The 20,777-nt window shown below is 42.0% G+C and overlaps 1 protein-coding gene across 8 annotated transcripts in view; it reads right to left on the bottom strand.

The window, feature by feature from the left end:
• SPIDR (scaffold protein involved in DNA repair) overlaps window positions 1-20,777 on the bottom strand; it is a 462,021-nt gene that overhangs the window by 167,115 nt on the left and 274,129 nt on the right. The gene's annotated exons all lie outside the window — the stretch shown is intronic.

Below are 20,777 nucleotides of genomic sequence, written 5' to 3'. Positions count from 1 at the left end.
AATACACTTAAAATCTTGTTCAAATTTCTCATATGCTCACACATCCCCTCTAACTTCCAAAGATAACTAAGCATTAGTTTAACTAGATCCAAAAGATCATAATTTCTGAATTAGGGAACCTAAATGAGGTTTAAAATAGAATACAGCAAAATATGGTAAGTCTGATATTTTAGTCACAGATATACTTTTCTGTACTCATATGATCTGGGAAATTGAAATAATAACGTACCTACATAAAATAGATTTGCAAGGCTACTAGATACAGAAAGGCCTTAAAACTCTTATCTCTCTCTATGGTTCATTTCACTCTCTTTTTTACTGACCACCTATGCTATGTCAGGTCCTATGCCAAGGGACTGGGAATTCAGTGAGAGAAGAGAAGGCAGAGTAGACAGTTTTACTGCAAAGGAAGAGGGTATTACTGAGTTATGATACCATGAGGGAGAACCCTCCATAATAATCCCACTGGGGTGAGGGAAGGCTTTTCAGCAGAAGTAGCCAGACAAGGGTAGCTGTGGGTTAGGGAGTGTTAAAACGCACAAGGAAGGGAATGCACAGAACACTCCAGAGGCTGCCTAGTGGCAGCGACCACAATTTAGATTGAGTGTGATGAGCAAATAAGTCACACTACCAAATCACTGAGTCTTGTAGAAGAAATTCACATGTTCAATTTCCTTTACTAGCAGGAAAAGGAAGTTGTAGCTTTCAAAGAACCATATCTGTGGTACCAGCATTGTTTCTCTTGGTAGTGTGACCTCTGAATTTCTTTTTATACTTCAGTCCAAGTTAACTGGGGTGGACCCTGCAATCATCTCCATGTACCTTATTGCCACAAACGTTATGCGATGATCAAAAAGCAAGTTTACAGAGCACGTATAGAATGAGCTAATATTACAGCATATTAACTAGTTTTTCTGAAGATAAGCTGAAAAAGAAACCTAAGGTGTTAAACATCACTTGATAAATCAAATATAAAATCCACACACTGGTAAATATCATCATGATGCCGGACTTGTACTGACTCCTCTGTTTAAGGAATTTGAAGAATATGCATTTGCTTTCTAGGTGACTCGGAGCTAGCAGCTTCCTTGAGAAGCTGGCAGCTATGGTGGCAGGATAGGCTAAAATCTGAGAGATACACGCACAAATGAAATACACAAATACCCAGAAAGTAAGTCTTTAATGGAGACCAGGTTACTAGGGTTTCTTGTGAAAATCTTTTCTTTTTAATAGAGAATATTGTATATTCAATTAAAGTGACAGTTTCTTAAAAATTTTTCTGAAAACAAAATGACTGCTCAAACATGCATGTTTTGCATTAGGAACCATTTCCACTTCTCCTCACCTGAAAATGTTATATATAAAACTGAAGTGTAGAGGAAATATTTTTAATGTCAATGAAACCTGAGAAGGAAAACCAAGTGAATTCCTTTTCCACTTTCTGTCATTGTCAAAAGTTGAAAGTTCTATCACTATCAACACTGTCAGAGTGTGAAATACCCTATTAGCAACTCATCTTCAGTAAATTCAAGGTTTGTGAGATATTTTTTAAACTTTTCTATAAGTTATGTTTTCTCAAATTTTTTTGTGTGTAGCAAGTAATTAAATCAGTAATATGTTTTGCACTTGATACACTGATAGGTAAAATTGTAGACCCCCTTAAAAACAAATAGTATTTACTTCATAAAGTAAGATCAACTGCTTGCTTACTGTCTAGGGAGAATGCGTGCAAATCTTTGGTGGGTAACAATTAAAGGATTAATAGGATTTTTCAGTGACCTAAAGCAAAGAAAGACAAAATTTTCCCTTTTTTCCTTTTTTCCTTCCCTCTTTTAATGGCTATCTAGATAAAGGAGGTTAGATTAAGAAATGCAGTTGTCAAAAGAACAAAATCCAGATTTAATTTTTCTTTTCAGTATAGGCCAATCAATTTTGTACACAGTTTAGTCTCAACTCTAAGCCGCACCTGCCCCAGGACCAAGGATGGCTAGTGTACATATCCTCTTCCACCTGCCCAGGAGAGTTTGAGCCATTATGTGGGGCTACTTGAGAGGGTTACAGGCCATCCACGGACATGCACCAGGAAGCCACTCAGTGCAGTGAAATAATGGTGCTGCAGCAGAAGAAACACAGGCTTCTGTGGGGACACAGAGGATGGACTTCCCATATTGATTGAATCTCTTCTAAAATGTTTCTGTGACAGGACTTGCACAGCTGGTTCAACAATAACAACAACAACAAAATGTTTTGAATTAATGTAACCCCTTCTTTTAGCTTCCTTGGAAAAGTTGCTTACTTCTCTGTGTTCTCATACTGATCGTATCATTGACAAATTTGTGTCTGCCTCTACAACTAAATCATCAACTACTAGTATGTATCAGCTGTTTCTTTTTTTAAGCTATCACTGATAAACAATCTTACGAAGGTTTCACATGAGCAACATTGTGCTTACTATATTCACATGTCATCAAGTCCTACCCACACCCCACCAGAGTCACTGTCCATCAGCGTAGCAAGATGCCACAGTCACTAGCTGCCTTCTCTGTGCTACACTGTCTTCCCCATGAACACCTCCACACCACGTGTGCCAATCACAATGCCACACAATACCCTTCTTCCTTCCTCCCAACCCACCTTTGCCAACGCCTCCCCTTTGGTAACTGCTAGTCTCTTCATAGAGCCTGTGAGTCTGCTGCTGTTTTGCTCGTTCAGTTTTGCTTTGTTGTTATCTTCCACAAATGAGTGAAATCATTTTGTACTTGTCTTTCTTTGCCTGGCTTATTTCACTGAACATAATACCCTCTAGCTCAGTTCATGTTGTTGGAAATGGTAGGATTGGTTTTCCTATGGCTGAATAATATTCCACCGTGTATATTTACCACATCTTCTTTGTCCATTCATCTTCTGATGGACACTTAGGTTGGCCCCATATCATGACTACTGTAAATAGTGCTGTGATAAACACAGGGATGCATACGTCTTTTTGAATCAGGGATCTTTCTTTCTTCGGGTAAATTCCTAGGAGTGGAATTCCTGGGTAAAACATATTTCTATTTTTATTTTTGAGAAACCTCCATTTTGCTTTCCACAATGGTTGAACTAGTTTACATTCCCAACAACAGTGTAGGAGGGTTCCGACTTCTCAGCATCCTCGCCAGCATTTGTTGTTTCTTATATTTTGGATGTTGGCCACCCTAACTGGTGATATCTTCTTGTGGTTTTAATTAGCATTTCCCTGATAATTAGTGATACGGAGCATCTTTTCATGTGCCTGTTGGCCATCTGAATTTCTTCTTTGGAGAAGTGTCTGTTCAGCTCCTCTGCCCATTTTTTAATTGGATTACTTGCTTTTTGGGTGTTGAGGCATGTGAGTTCTTTATAAATAATTTTGGATGTTAACCCCTTGTCGTATATATCATTTTCAAATATATCCTCTCATATGGTAGGATGCCTTTTTGTTTTACTAATGGTGTCTTTTGCTGTACAGATGCTTTTTAGTTTGATGTAGTCCCATTTGTTCATTTCTTATTTTGTTTCCCTTGCCAAAGGAGAAGTGTTCAGGAAAAAGGTACACATGTTTCTATTCAAGAGATTTTGCCTATGTTTTCTTCTAAGAGCTTTATGATTGCATTCAGGTATTTGGTCCATTTCAAGTTTACTTTAGTGTATGGCGTTAGACAATAATCCAGTTTTAGTCTCTTACATGTAGCTGTCTAGTATTGCCAAAACCAGCTGTTGAAAAGGCTGTCATATCCCCATCATATATCCATGGCTCCTTTATCATATATGAATTGACAATACATGCTTGGGTTTATATCTGGGATCTATATTCTGCTCAATTGATTTATGGATCTGTTCTCGTGCCAGTACCAAATTGTCTTAATTACTGAGGCTTTGTAGTAGAGCTTGAAATTGAAGAGGGTAATCCCCCCGGCTTTGTTCTTCCTTCTCACAATTGTTTTGGCTATTTGGGGTCTTTTGTGGTTTCATATGAATTTTAGAACTATTCGTTCTGGTTTTTTTAAGAATGCTGTTGGTATTTTGATAGGGATTGCATTGAATCTGTAGATTGCTTTAGGCAGGATGGCCATTTTGACATTAATTCTTCCTATTCATGAGCACGGGATGTTTCCATTTATTGGTGTCTTCTTTAATTTTTCTCATGAGTGTCTTGTAGTTATCAAGGTACAGGTCTTTCACCTTCTTGGTTAGGGTTATTCCTAGATATTTTATTCTTTTTTATGAAATTGTGATTGGAATTGTTTTTTACTAATTTCTCTTTCTACTAGTTCATCATTAGTATATAGGAATGTCACAAGCTTCTGTGTATTAATTTTGTATCCTGCAACTTTGCTAAATTCAGTTATTAGTTCTAGTAGTTTTGGGGTGGATTCTTTAGGGTTTTTTATATTCGATAACATGACATCTACAAACAGTGACTGACTTCTGCCTTACCAATCTGTATGCCTTTTATTTCTTTGTGTTGTCTGATTGCCGTGGCTAGAACCTCAGGTACCATGTTGAATAAAAGTGGGGAGAATGAGTATCCTTGTCTTGTTCCTGATCTTAGAGGAATAGCTTTCAGCTTTTCACTGTTAAATATGATGTTGGCTGTGGGTTTGTCATATATAGCCTTTATTATGTTGAGGTACTTGTCCTGTAAACCCATTTTGTTAAGAGTTTTTATCATAATTGGATGTTGAATTTTGTCAAATGCTTTCTCAGCTTCTATGGAGATGATCATGTGACTATTGTCCTTCTTTTTGTTGATGTGGTGTATAATATTGGTGGATTTTCAAATAATGTACCATTTTTGCATCCCTGGAGGCAAATGAAAAAAATAACACCAAAAAATCTGTGGGTTGCATTGAAGGCTGTGCTAAGAGGGAAGTATATTCTAATACAGGCTTACCTCAAGAAAGAAGAATAATCCCAAATGAACAGTCTAAACTCACAATTAATAAACTAGAAAAAGAAAAACCAAATGAGACCCAAGGCAGTAGGAGAGACATAATAAAGATCAGAGCAGAAATAAATAAAATCAAGAGGAATAAAACAATAGAAATAATCAATGAAACTAGGAGCTTGTTCTTTGAGAAAATCAACACAATAGGTAAACACTTAGCCAGACTTATCAAGAAAAAAAGTCTACACAGATAAACAGAATCAGAAATGAAAAAGGAAAAATCAGTACAGACAGCACAGAAATACAAAGAATTGTTAGAAAATACTATGAAAAATTATATGCTAACAAATGGAATTACCTAGAAGAAATGGACAACTTTCTAGAAAAATACAACCTTCCACTACTGATCAAGGAAGAAACAGAAAATATGAACAGACCAATCACCAGCAACAAAATTGAATTGGTAATCAAAAGACTACCTAAGAACAAAAGCCCTGGGCCAGAGGTCTTGAATTTCATCAAACATTTAGGGAAGACATAATACCCATCCTCCTTAAAGTTTTCCAAAAACTAGAATTATTTCCTCAAAGACACTTTCCCTTTTTCTCTCTTCTTCTTCTTCTGGTACCCCTGTAATGCAAATATTGCTCCATTTGGCTTGGTCACACAATTCTCTTAATATTCCTTCATTCCTAGAGATCCTTTTTTCCTCTCTCTGACTCAGCTTCTTTGTATTCCTGTTCTCTAACATCTATTTCATTTACTGTCCCCTCTACCTCATCTAATCTGCTTTTAAATTATTCCATTGGATTTTCATTTCAGATACTCTATTTTTCAAAGTTTCTATCTCTTTCTTGAAGTCCTCCCTGTGATCTTGACTATTTTTCTGTAGCTCTGTTATTATGTTTATGACTTTATTTTGGAATCTTTATCAGGAAGACTGGTGATTTCAGTTTCACTTGGCCCTTTTTCTGGTGTTTGTGGAATTTTGGTTTGTACCAGCTTTTTTTGCTCTTTCATATCTGTAATGAATAATATGGAGTAATAACTTTGTGTTGGTGGGACCCTCTAGTACCCAGCAGCTCTACTCTCTGGAGCTTCCCAGCCCCTGGAGTGATGGTGGGGTTCGCAGGTGAGTGGCACTGGTGCCTGCCGAGAGGAAAAAGCTCCTTCCTGCTTCCCAGCTGCAGTGCCTGCCAGGGCCAGTAGGCTGAGTACACAGGAAGGAGCCCCTGCATTACGTTCCTGTAGCTGCCATAGGCGGGGCCATCCTCTGGTTGGCCTGGCACAATGGGGGCAGCAGGTTTGCAAACTAATGACAGCCAGGAGGAAGGAGTGGCAGGCTGCACATCATGGTAGGGTGCTTCAGTGTGCATTGCCAGCCAGGCGGATGGAGCACCTGAAGCTCCTGAAAGTTCCCAACCTGCTGGGCTGAATGTGCCAGGACAATTTTGTGCACCTGTCCTTTCTTCTGAGCAGCAAGCTCTGTATAATCCTTGTCCCTTCAGCAGCCCTTTCACTGCTGGGAAGTCTTTCAAAGTGCTCACATTTCATTTTTCCCAGAGTGTCTGGTTGTGGGTACCAGTTGTCCACAAGTGGCTGGAATGTCAGTCTCTCCAAGTATTCCACCTGTCTTTGCTTTCCAACCCGACTAATCTCTAGAGCATCATGTAATTAATGTGGGTTGGTGCTCCCAGAGCAGAGCTCCAGGGCTGGGTGTTCAGCAGTCCTAGGCTTCAGCCCCCTCCCTGCTCTGTTTCTCTTCCTTCTGCTGGTGAGCTAGGGTTGGGGGAGGGCTTGGGTTCCTCCTGATAACAGCTTTGGTACTTTACCCTTTTCCGTGAAGTCTTCTCTTTTCCCCAGATGTAGGCAGTCTATTGCAGGATCCTTTCCGGTTGCTCTCTTAGGATTAGTTGTATTTGCTGCACTTATGTATTATATTTAGTTTTGGCAGGATGTTTCTATCTCTCTTCTCAAGCCGCCATCTTTAAGCCTTATCTTTCCTTTTTATCTTTGTGTTTTGAGAGCTAAATAGCACCTGACATGTGCAAGGTACTGAACAAATGTTTGCTAAATTAATAAAAATATTTTATTCCTATCTACCAAAATATGTAGAAAGAAAATAAAATTCCTTTTAAACAGATAAACCATAGTTTATACAACTGAGTCCCATGAACTTTAAAGTAGGAGTCTGGGAATGGTGTAAATTTAAAATAAGGGCTTGAAAGAAAGCTCTGAGGGGGGAAGCAGCCAGACTTACGACATTCTAATGCATATGAGGATTTGGGAGGAAGGGGAGAAGGTAGGGGTGTTGAATCTAAAGTCTAGATTTAAATCCTGGCTTTACCAGTTATTATCTATGTGACTTTGGACAAATTTAATCTGACTCAGTTTCTATATAATGGGAGTATGAACAGTAGTTATAAGAACTACACAGACTCCTTGTGAAAATGAAATGGAGGAACTGATGCAGAGCTCTTAGAACAGCTTCTCATACCCAGGGGCAGGGGGAGAGGATGGTCAGTACTGTTGCTAAAGTTACTTTAAGAGTTTTTTTTTTATTTCAAAGAACAAAATCTTTTATTAACATAAAATAGTTCCTGTAGAATAGAAAATTGGAATGTGGCTACTAACATAGCTAAGAAAATTGGATTATAAGCAAGACATTTCTGGCAAAAATAAAAGACAGTATTGATAGAAACAATGGTAACAATACATATAAAACAGGGAGCCACAGACTCTGCTTTTTAACTAGTAGAAGCAGGAAATACAGATAATTATCCCACAGTATTTAAAAAAGCATTTTGCAGCATTACTGTCTAACTGAAAAGGGAAAATTGAGGCAATTACTATTCTGCTTGTTGTAGGATATTCCAAAGAGCATATTCCACATAGAGAAAACATAGGCCTAAAGAGAGAGTAATAACAAAATTACTATATAGGGATTTCTAGGCCATGTCAAAATAATTACTCTCTTAGTAATTTATGTCCATATAGCTATTATTTTCAACTCAGAAATTCCAGCAGAACCACCATCCAATGAAGCCATGGTGGGAATTTTCACAGAAATATTTGGAATTTGTTTCTCTTGGACCTGGATATTCAGGCCCATTAACTATGTGGCTATCTGATATATCAGATTTCTCCACTTTGTGACTCAGTAAACTTCCCTCTTCAGAATTCTTTGATGTCTTTGTTTTGTTTTCTTTTTTAACTTTGGTATCATTAATCTACAATTACATGAGTAACATCGTTTACTAGACTTCCCACTTCACCAAGTCCCCCCCAAATACCCAACTAGTCACTGTCCATCAGTGTACTGAGATGCTGCAAAATCACTACTTGTCTTCTCTGTGTTGCACAGCTCTCCCCTTGCCCCCACACACACTATACATGCTAATCGTAATGCCCCATTTCTTCTTCATCCCCCTTGTCCCTACCTTCCCACCCATCCTCCCCAGTCCCTTTCCCTTTAGTAACTGTTAGTCTATTCTTGGGTTCTGTGAGTCTGCTGCTGTTTTGTTCCTTCAGTTTCTCCTTTGTTCTTATACTCCACAGATGAGTGAAATCATTTGGTACTTGTCTTTCTCTACCTGGCTTATTTCACTGAGCATAATACCCTCTAGCTCCATCCATGTTGTTGCAAATGGTAGGATTTGTTTTCTTCTTATGGCTGAACAATATTCCATTGTGTATATGTACCACATCTTCTTTATCCATTCATCTACTGATGGACACTTAGGTTACTTTCATTTCTCAGCTATTGTAAATAGTGCTGCGATAAACATAGGGGTGTATCTGTCTTTTTCAAACTGGGCTGGTGCATTCTTAGGGTAAATTCCTAGAAGTGGAATTCCTGGGTCAAATGGTATTTCTATTTTGAGCTTTTTGAGGAACCTCCATACTACTTTCCACATGGTTGAACTAATTTACATTCCCACCAGCAGTGTAGGAGGGTTCCCCTTTCTCCACAACCTCGCCAACATGTGTTGTTATTTGTCTTTTGGATGGTGGCGACCCTTACTGGTGTGAGGTGATATCTCATTGTGGCTTTAATTTGCATTTCTCTGATGACTAGCAATGTGGAACATCTTTTCATGTGTCTGTTGGCCATCTGAATTTCTTCTTTAGAGAACTGTCTATTCAGCACCTCTGCCCATTTCTTAATTGGATTATTTGCTTGTTTGTTTGTTGAGGTGCATGAGCTCTTTATATATTTTGGATGTCAACCCTTTATTGCATCTGTCATTTATGAATGTATTCACCCATACTGTAGGATATCTTTTTGTGCTATTGATGGTGTCCTTTCCCATTTTGATTTTGGCAGAATGTTTCTATCTCACTTCTCTGTGTTGTCTCTTTTCAGCTTGATATAGTTCCACTTGTTCATTTTGGCTTTTGTTTCCCTTGCCCGGGGAGATATGTTCATGACGAAGTCACTCAAGTTTATGTCCAAGAGATTTTTGCCTATGTTTTTTTCTAAGAGTTTTATGGTTTCATGACTGACATTCAGGTTTTTGATCCTTTTCAAATTTACTTTTGAGTATGGGATTAGACAATGATCCAGTTTCATACTCATACATGTAGCTGTCTAGTTTTGCCAACACCAGCTGCTGAAGAGGCTGTCATTTCCCCACTGTATGTCCATGGATCCATATATTAATTGACCATATATGTTTGGGTTAATATCTGGGGTCTCTATTCTGTTCCACTGGTCTGTGGCTCTGCTCTTGTGCCAGTAACAAACTGTTTTGATTACTGTGGCTTTGTAGTAGAGCTTGAAGTTGGGGAGCGAGATCCCCCCCACTTTATTCTTCCTTCTCAGGATTGCTTTGGCTATTTGGGGTCTTTGGTGGTTCCACATGAATTTTTGAACTATTTCTTCTAGTTTGTTGAAGAATGCTGTTGGTAATTTGATAGGGATTGCATTAAATCTGTAGATTGCTTTGGGCAGGATGGCCACTTTGACAATATTAATTCTTCCTAGCCAGGAGCATGGGATGAGTTTCCATTTGTTAGTGTCCTCTTTAATTTCTCTTAAGAATGTCTTGTAGTTTTCGGGGTATAGGTCATTCACTTCCTTGGTTAGGTTTATTCCTATTGATGCAATTGTGAATGGAACTGTTTTCCTGATTTCTCTTTCTATTAGTTCATTGTTAGTGTGTAGGAAAGCCTCAGATTTCTGTGTATTAATTTTGTATGCTGCAACCTTACTGTATTCCAATATCAGTTCTAGTAGTTTTGGAGTGGATTCTTTAGGGGATTTTATGTACAATATCATGTCATCTGCAAATAGTGAGAGTTTGACTTCTTTACCAATCTAGATTCATTGTATTTCTTTGTTTTGTATAATTGCCATGGCTAGGACCTCCAGTACTATGTTGAATAACAGTGGGGAGAGTGTGCATCCCTGTCTTGTTCCCAATCTTCGAGGAAATGTTTTCAGCTTCTTCCTGTTCAGTATGATGTTGGCTGTGGGTTTGTCATATATGGCCTTTAGTATGTTGAGGTACTTGCCCTCTATACCCATTTTGCTGAGAGTTTTTATCATGAATGGATGTTGAATTTTGTCAAATGCTTTTTCAGCTCCTATGGAGCTGATCATGTGATTTTGTCCTTTCTTTTGTTTATGTGGTGGATGTTGTTGATAGATTTTCGAATGTTGTACCATCCTTGCATTCCTGAGATGAATCTCACTTGGTCATGGTGTATGATCCTCTTGATGTATTTTTGAATTCGGTTTGCTAATATTTTGTTGAGTATTTTTGCATCTATGTTCATCAGGGACATTGGTCTGTAGTTTTCTTTTTTGGTGGGGTCTTTGCCTGGTTTTTGTATTAGGGTGATGCTGGCTTCGTAGAATGAGTCTGCAAGTATTCCCTCTTCTTTTTTTTGAAAACTTTAAAGACAATGGGTATTATGTCTTCTCTAAATGTCTGATAAAACTCCATGGTAAATCCATTTGGTCTGGGAGTTTTGCTCTTGGGTAGATTTTGATTACCGATTCAATTTCGTTGCTGGTGATTGGTCTGTTTAGATTTTCTGTTTTTTCTTTGGTCAGTCTAGGAAGTTTGCATTTATCTAGGAAGTCATCCATTTCTTCTAGGTTTTCCAGCTTGTTAGCATATAGTTGCTTTAAGAGTTTTACCTTCAGTCATTTCAAATTAGTTATTATCTATTGTTTAGCAAAAACTGGGGTTATTTATTGTTATTTCCCCAACGTGCATCCTTTTTCCTCCCAAAGATCAATAAGATTTATAGGTATTATTAGCAATTACTGCTTTTCCATTACCCACCATATGCTTATCTGCATGAAGCCTTTGCTATTGGTACTTGCACTGAGACGCTGCTCGGTTTTCATGGCACTGGCTTCTACTCCCCACAGGATAAGTATGATTATCCCTATCTTCAGAGGGTGCCAGATAACCATTGCCATACCACTGGTCCATTACAAGGCTGAAATACATACTAACTGGCTTTAAAGCCAGACTATTCTTCTTCCAAGATACCAGGCTACTTCTCTGGAGGGAGGATGGGACTCATCATTTGGACACTAGCAAGAAAGGTCCTGCCCTTATTCCTGGAGGCAGCAATGCATGATATGGGGAAGTGACACAAACTGACAGAAGGTGGTTGCTAGCCTACAGGATTAGATGAGGCTCACAAAGCAGCGTGAAATTTGAGTGGAACTATAAGAAATGATGCTTCTCTACCTGTTCACAGCTATCAAGAACTAGGCAGTTTGACAAGTTGCAATGGAGGGACTTTGAATTTAATTGAACAGAGTTGTATGGTGATAACAGAACCTTTAGAGCCACCATCCACACTTGTACCTATAAGGTACCCACTAACTCTTGTGGCTAATCAAATTTAAATAAAATACATTTAAAAATACAGTTTTTGAAATGTATGAAAGACATTTCCAGTATTCAATGTACCTAGTGTCTACGATACTAGACAGCACACATATAAAACATTTTCATCACTGCAGAAAGTTCTATGGGGTTGAGAATTTCAATTCTCTGGACAGACAATAAACCACATTCCAGTTACCCTGTAAAACTCTTTTGATCAAATGAGTTAATGACTGGATTTGAAGGGGGCTGTTATGCCCCAGTAATATCCAGGGCTAACTTCATAAGCTTTGACACCATCTATGTTCCCTACTCTGGACACTTACGTCAGTACACCAACATGAAATCAAGTTAATGACATGACAATGTTAACAGTATTAGTCTTGAATTTTTAAAACTAGCAATTTCCTACCTACCTTCTCAGTCATTGAAAGAGTGAAAGGGCATTCCTCCTCCCACTAAAAATTAGATTTACTCTAAGAAAAATTTAAAACACAAGTCTTAGGAACTATTTCTAAACTGAAAAATTAAGCCAATTTCATAAATAATGTTTAAGGTTTATACTTCCTTTATTTTCAACTTATCTGACAAGATTTATGTCCTGTGTTCAAATGCATTTCTTCCACCTTCCTAACCCAAATCAGACCCATGCATCTAATAAACTAGCAGGAACACTGATGTTTTGCTATTTTTATATAACTGTTTGCTATTTTTAACAATGCATTAATTCCTTTTCTATCCAAATAAACACAAACTTGAGGAGTTTCTGTTTGAAAGGGAATAGTAAAATGAGCACATTAAAGATTCATGGAAGGTTATAAAATATAAACTTCCTCTATAACCAGAAGTCTGATTCTCTAGCAAATACAAATCTCTAATCTGATCATTTCCTTATTGAGGCACAGGGCCACTGGAAATGGCAACTTTAAAAAATAACCACCATATTTTTAACCATTGTTGTCAATCTATTTTCAAGGCACAAATCCTGGGCTTTTTATTCAGTAACAAGAATTCTGCCAGAACTTAACAGGAAATACAAAGGAGAACAAAGCAGGAGGAACAGCCTGGTCTGAAGTCAGACTGACCTGGGTTTAAATTCCAGCTCTGTCACTTATTGCCTATTTTATCTTGATTAAATTACCTCAATTTCCTGAACTTTAACTTTTCATATCTAAAATGAGGCTCACACCTGCCTAATGGTGTCACTGTGAGATCAGGTACATATGTTCACATATACCAGCTGCACAGGCAGACACATATAAACAGTACTGGCACAAATACTAGCTATTATTTTTAAAAGTAGCTAATGATATATATACTGAGTATTTCTAAAATCTCTAGAGGTTAACTTAATTTTTTTAATGCACGATGCGAGATACGATATCTTAGAATGATTTAGTTTTCTCTAGGTTAACGGTGGTAAATCCATTTGTATACACAGCTGGGTAATTAAAAGTCTTAAAAATGTTCATACATTTTTACTCAAAAAGGCCCTGTTAAGAATCTATACTAGTGAAATAATGAGAGATATGGAGAAAAATATTTATGTACAACAATATTAATCAGTCATTGCAGTTAAATATAGCAAAGAATCTAAATTTCTAAAAAGTGGAAAAATAAATCATGAAACAGCTATATAACTGACAGCATTAAAAATCCCAATTTAACAAATACATATAATTACATTGCAGGTTGAGCTCTTACTACACTATTGAATTAGAAAAAGACTTAAGCCTATGTGACTATGTGATCCCAAGATGACAGAAGTATATAATATTCTTATAAAGAGAAACTGCTGAAATGATCTGCCCCCCAAAATTAAGCAATTTATCCCTAGATGAAAGGCTTATTGAAGGGCCCCCACCCATAAGATGGCGAACTCACCCCTCGCCCCCCCTAATCCCAGCACCTAGCCAATAGCCACCAGCCCTGTAGAAGTGGCACCTCAATCAGCTCATGCCCCTTCCTATATAACCCAGCACCTTTCCCTAATAAAGCAGAATTCTCTGGTGAATTACTGCTGCGTGTCGCTCCTTTCCTTTCACTGGTGCTGAAACCTGGGAGAAGGGACACCCCACCTGGGCCCCGTCTTCCCCCCGACACCAGCAGCAGCTTGCCCTCGTCCTCTTTTTCCGGTGCTGGCTCATCACACTCACCACTCCTCTTTGGCCTCTGGGTAAGTTTTCCCTCAGAGCGGGCCGCTCTTCCCCGAGCTATCGTAGCGCCACTGACCATGATCGTCCGGCAAGGCCCTGACGCTCGGGGACAAGGAGAGAACTCTCCCTGCCTTCGGCGGACCCTCAGGCCCCCCCTCCAACAGCCACAAATCCCCGCCTCACGCCTTCACGGCTGCAGCGGACCCTCAGGCACCCCTGTAACAGCCATAAACCCCGCCTCAGGCCTTCACAGCTGCGGCAGACCCTCAGGCCCCTCCTCCAACAGCCATACATGAGGTGACTCCTTGGAGGATGAGAACACTCCCTTTTTCCGCCCCCCTGTCCTTCCGTTCCGTCTGTGGAAATCCGTCTGTGGAAAACCGACAATTCCTAGTACTAGGTACCTCGTGACTCCAGCACTCTGCCTTCTTAGAGTAGTTTGGGTGATAACCCACACTTCCTAAGAATTCTGACTCGTGTACGAGTTTCCGCAGACCACCAAGGATCATTGGGGACGCCCTTTGTCTCCTTGCAGTCTGTTCCCAGTCCGAGGATCTCCGTTCATCTTCCTGTTTGTCTCCTTCTCTGTCCTTTAGCCATGGGAGCCTCCTCATCCCTCCCTAAAGATTCACCTCTTGAATGCCTGCTCAAGTATCTAGCCATCCTCTCCCTGACACCTGATAAAAAACCAAAACTTCTCCGTAAATACTGCTCCCAAGATTGGCCAACATACCCCCTAGACAATAACAACCAATGGCCCGCAGGGGGAACTCTTGATCCTAGAATCACTCGGGATCTTTTTAACTACTGCCAGCATCTGAAAAAATGGAAGGAGATTCCCTATATCGAAGCTTTCTGCCTCCTCCTCCCCGCCCCGCCCCAAATTCTCCCAGCCTGCAAGCTGTCTCTCCCGCAGAAGCCTCCCACCACCCCCTTCCCCCTCCTCCCCTACAACAGCCCCTCTCCCTTCCTCCACCACCACCACCCCCCAGAAGCCTCCCATTCACTCCCTTCCCCTTCTTCTCCAACAACAGCCCTTCTCCCTTCCTCCCTCACCATCTCCTCCCCCATCTCACCTGCTCCGCCTTCGTCCCCCTCACCTGCCCCTCCCCAGAAGAATGAGCCTGAGCCTTTCAGCCCCACCTTTAACTACGTGCCGGGGGCCTCCTCTGTCTTTGCCCTCATCACCTGTTTCTCCCCCACAGACTGAGCCAGAACCCTTCAGTCCCCCTCAGACTCGGTCCAGAGGGCCTCCCAAAATTATTGCCCCCCTCCGGGAGGCAGCAGGATCCAAATGCATCGTGCACGTTCACGTCCCTTTCTCCTTAGGAGATTTAGCCCAACTAGAGAAACGCCTATGTTTCTGTTCCACTGATCCCATGACATATATCAGGGAGTTTCAATGGACCATCCAGTCATACAGCCTCACACATCATGACATTGTCATGCTCCTGGCCAATACCCTCCTTCCTGAAGAGCGTAGACGAGTTTAGGACTTCGCCCAAATGCACGCTACCGAAACCCACACGACTGACCCCACCTACCCCCCTGGCCCCACCACTGTCACCGAACAAGACCCACACTGCGATTATAACACCGCCGTAGGTCTCCGCTCTTGACATATTTTCGCCTCCTGCCTAATAGCAGGTCTGAAAAAGGCAGCTCATAAAGTAGTCAATTTTCAAAAGCTCCAAGACATAATTCAAAGGAGGGAGGAAATTCCCTCCGAGTTCTTAGACAGACTCACTCAAGCCCTATTACAGTATACCAGCCTGGACCCAGAAACACCTGACGGAAGACATGTCCTTATGATATACTTCCTAGCTCAAAGCTACTCCGACATTAAAGCTAAACTCAAAAAGTTAGAACAGGGCCCCACTACCCCACAGACTGAGATCCTAACAGTGCCCTTTAAAGTCTTCCATAACTGAGAGGAGGAGAAAGAACGCCGTAAACAAAAGGCTGATCAGGACAATTTCCAAATGTTGGTCCAGCTGATGAAACCACAACCTGGGAGCCCTTCTACAAACAAGCCCCCCCCAGGAGCTTGTTTCAAGTGCGGACAAGAACGACATTGGTCAAGGGCGTGCCCCTTCCCCAGATCTCCTACCACCCCATGCCCCAGATGCCACAAAAAGGGCCACTGGGGGTCTGATTGCCCAGCCACCCAAAGGGGAGACTGGACGAACAACCTTCATCCTAAGCCCACCGTAGTGGGGCTGGCAGAAGAAGATTGATGGGGCCTGGGGGCTCCACACACGACCATTTCTATCACCAAACAGGAGCCCAGGGTTACTTTAATAGTAGATGGTCACCCCATCTCCTTCCTCCTAGATACAGGAGCCACCTTCTCAGTCTTGCGAGAATACCGGGGCCCTACCACGCCTGCCATTACTCCTATAGTTGGGTTAGGAAGTAAACAGATTTTCCCATTAACCCCCCCCCCCCTTTTATGCACAATCCAAGACAATCCCATACCTTTCTCCCACTCCTTTCTGGTTATGCCCCAGTGTCCCATCCCTTTACTAGGACGGGACATCCTTTCCCTCCTCCACGTTTCCATAACTATATCCACTCCCACAGCTCCCAGTACTCCCTTTCTGATGGCCCTCATAGCCAACGACCCCCCTCTACCCAATGAAAGCTCCGGTTCCAACCTCATACACTCTGTAAATCCCAAAGTTTGGGATATTACAAGCACCTCCGTGGCTCTATGTCCTCCTGCCTCTATCAAATTACGTGACCCCTCTCAGTATATCTGTCAGGCCCAATACCCCCTAACCACTTCAGCCCTCATAGGCCTCCAACCCATCATTCAAGATCTCTTAAACAAAAATTACCTCAGACCCACTCACTCCCCGTTTAATACCCCCATATTAGCTGTAAAAAAAAAACCAACAACGGATCTTTCCACCTTGTCCAAGACCTTCGCCTCATCAACATGGCCATTGTCTCTATCCATCCCTTAGTTCCAAATCTATACACCCTTTTATCGCAGATCCCCGCCTCGGTATCCCACTTCTCAGTCCTAGATCTCAAGGACGCATTTTTTCTATCCCTCTGGACCCCTCCTCCCAAGATTTTTTCGCCTTCACCTGGACGGACCCATACACAAGACATTGTGAACAACTCACTTGGACAGTTTGGCCACAAGGCTTCCAAGATAGTCCCCGTATTTTTGGACAGGTCCTAGCTCAGGACCTCAAACAGTTTAATCATGATCACTCCAAGTCCACCTTATTATAATACATGGACAATCTTCTACTCTGCAGTCCCTCATGAGAACAGTCTCAACTTGACACTGCCTCCCTACTTAACCTTCTAGCTTCCAGAGGTTACCGGGTATCCCCCATCAAAGCTCAAATCTCTTCCCCTTCTGTCACTTACCTCGGATTCCTCCTATCTCAACAAAGAAAGTCCATTACCTTAGGCAGAAAACGGCTCCTCTCTGACCTGCCCGTTCCCAAAACCAAGACAGAAATCCTTTCCTTTCTAGGCCTGGCTGGGTATTTTAGAGCGTGGATCCCTAACTTTTCCCTGTTGGCAAGACCCCTATACGACCTCAGCCCCTGAAGAACCATTATCCTCCTCACCCCGACACTCCTTCATTAAGCTCCGTCAGGCCCTTGTGGAAGCCCCAGCTCTCCATCTTCCTGATTTGTCGAAGCCCTTCTCATTATACATTCATGAGAGGTCCAGTCAAGCTCTAGGAGTCCTAGGCCAATATTATGGCCCATCCTTTGCCCCAGTAGCTTATCTCTCCAAGCAATCAGACCCCACAGTTCGGGGATGGGCCCCCTGCCTACGGGCATTAGCCGCTGGACAGCTCTTGCAGAAGGAAGCTCATAAACTGACATTCAGGGTGCCCCTTACCACTCTGTCCCCACATTACCTAAAAGATCTCTTAACCTACAAAGTTTACAGACTCTCCCTCCCTCCAGACTCCTGACCTTACTGTCCTCTTTCCTCCAAAATCCCGTTCACCCCCTTTGCCATCCATATCCGAATCATGACTTTTTCCTCCTTTACTGCTCTCTCGCTTTTTTTCCTCATTTCTATTGTCTTCCCCGCCACCCCAGCCTCCTTTGTATAGCGATTCAAAGTCAGACAGACTTACACACAGCATCAAACAAAAGTTACTGCCCTCATTGCCACATCAGACTGCCCTCTGAAAAGCTGCTCTGAGCCTTTATACCTCCACTTTCCTCCCTCCACCGAACTGTTCACTAGCAGCTACCCTTATTCTCCCTACCTCTGCTTCCACTATGACCAAAAACAAGCCTATTGCAGGCAAGGGCCAGACACCTACGGGGGATGTCCCTACTGGTCTAGCACCATTCACTACATGAGTAACTCCCGGTACCCACAGTATTACTCCTCCAACCATTTCATAAAAAATCCCAATGGCTCATTCTCCTTATCAATCCCAGATCCCTGGGACTCTCGATGGGCCACCGGGGTCACAGCCTCAGTTTACTATGGGGGATCCTCGACCCCCCACAGTACCCTTCATATCTCTCGAGAGTATGTTCCCTCTCACTCCCAGATCTCTCAAGTTGCATCAGATATCGGACATTCCGAAAATGTCATTATCCAAACTCTTGACGGCACCTCTTCATCTTCTTATCCCCGCCCCTCTTCCAATTTCTCCTACTCTAAGTTACAGCTCATTCAAGACACGACCATCTTTCTCAACGACACCCTCAACACTGCCAATTGTTTCTTGTGTGCATCACTACAGCGCCCACTGCTGGCCGCCATGCCCCTTAATATTTCCAACTACTCCTTCCATGCAGAAGGACAACCCCTCTGCCCCCTGGCAGACATACCCCTATGGGAACCAGAATACGCAGATAATCTCACCATCCACCACCGTGTAAGCCCAACTCCACCCCCCTCCAGCGCACTTCACTGACTCCCAACTCCAGCACACCCTGCATTCTCGTCACCCTAATCCCACAGCTTACACTTTACAGCATGGCAGAATTTCTTGAGCTCCAACCTCCCTTGCCCTCGCACACAAAAAGGGCTGCTTTCCTTCCCATCATGGTTGGTATCTCTTTGACCACCTCAGCCATTGGGGCAGGGTTTTTGGGAGGAGCCTTGGGTCACTCTCTGTGGGCAATTAAAGATCTCAACGCCAAACTTGAGGGGGCCCTGACATCCACTGCCGATTCCCTGGCCTCTCTCCAAAGACAGGTCACTTCCTAGCTAAAGTCACCCTTCAAAACCGGCGGGCCCTAGATCTGCTTACAGCCGAGAAGGGTGGCACCTGCGTCTTCCTCCAGGAAGAATGCTGCTATTACATCAACAAATCCAGCATTGTAGAAACTGGCATCACCAAACTCACTGACCTTGCCTCCAGCCTCCACTCTGCTTCCAATTCCAACCCATTCTCTTCAATACTAACAAACACCCTCCTTACCTGGGTCTGGCCCATTGCAGGCCCCATAATAATCATTCTTCTCGCCTGTCTCTTCTTACCCTGTATAATAAAGTTCATCAAATCCCAAATCAGAAAAATCTCTAATCAAACTTTCAACCAGCTTTTACTCAGAAACTATCAGCTTCTGGCCACAGAAGATCCCTCACCCTCATGTAACCTCCTCACCACACGCTGAGATGGACCCTTCTCTCCGCTGGAAATTGTTCCTGAAAACAATGGCTGCAGACGCCTGGCTTCTGGCACCCATATCCTCCTGGCAGCACCATTAGAATCAACAGGTCCTCGACCTATAGTTACAGGGAACCTTCATTGATTTCCAACCTGAAGAAATCCACATCTACTCCTCCTTACTGTGGGGGATCCTATCAACCCTTCCCTCCCGGTCCTCAAGCCCTCACTCCCTTCTCCGCCCCCGTTCAGCAGGAAGCAGCCAGAGAGAAAGCAACGTCCACAACCCCATAGAGGAGAAAGGGGGGAATGAAGGGCCCCCACCCATAAGATGGCGAACTCACCCCTCGCCCCCACTAATCCCAGCACCTAGCCAATAGCCACCAGCCCCGTATAAGTGACACCTCAATCAGCTCATGCCCCTTCCTATATAACCCAGCACCTTTCCTCCTAATAAAGCGGAATTCTCCGGTGAATTGCTGCTGTGTGTCGCTCCTTTCCTTTCACTTATATATAGGTAACTTTTTATTTTCTTCTTTGTATTATTATGTCTTCCCAAACTCCAAATATATTCTTTAATACATACAGATTAAACACCGAAGTCAATCTTGTCTTTAATAATAAACTACCTCATTACTTGGACAAATTAAATAACAATCACTTCCTGTGAGCAGATCTCAAATACGCCCACACTGACCCAACTTGCTAAGACTCAACATTTTACTCACATTTTTATTTCCTTAGCGTCACAGTTTTCTTTCTCTCTTTTTAGGTTTGTGTGATGACAGTTTCATCTTTACAGAGTTTGGTTTTGAGTCTAGCATTCAAACGGTTGTCATCATCTTTCAGTTAGCTTGTTTCTTACAGGTATAGTTTCTGGGTAAAGGATTATGTGTGCTCCATGCAGTTATGTTTTCTTTGAAAATCAGAAGTGGAAATCTTGTAACAAGTTCCATATATATGCATTAACAAGTGAAGGGCATAGTGCAGTCCTGAAAGAAACTGGATACCTTAATATCAGTTATGCTTGGTTTCTATCTTTAAGGATCATTCTGACACTGCAGGTATCTCCTGAATATAAACCTAAAAGTATCTACACGCTGGCCAGCACTGATCTTCCCAGACTATCTCCCAGTGTGACTCCAGAACAGAAATCTTCAAACTTTTACATTAATCACAATCACAGGCTTGTTAAAACAGATTGTTGCACTCCACTTCCAGAGCTACTGATTCGGTAAGTCTGGCAT

This window comes from Manis javanica, chromosome 2 (genome assembly GCF_040802235.1).
Source record: "Manis javanica isolate MJ-LG chromosome 2, MJ_LKY, whole genome shotgun sequence".
Lineage (NCBI taxonomy): Eukaryota > Metazoa > Chordata > Mammalia > Pholidota > Manidae > Manis > Manis javanica.
The sequence above is the reverse complement of the archived record's forward strand: the minus strand, read 5'-3'. Positions and strand labels throughout refer to the sequence as shown.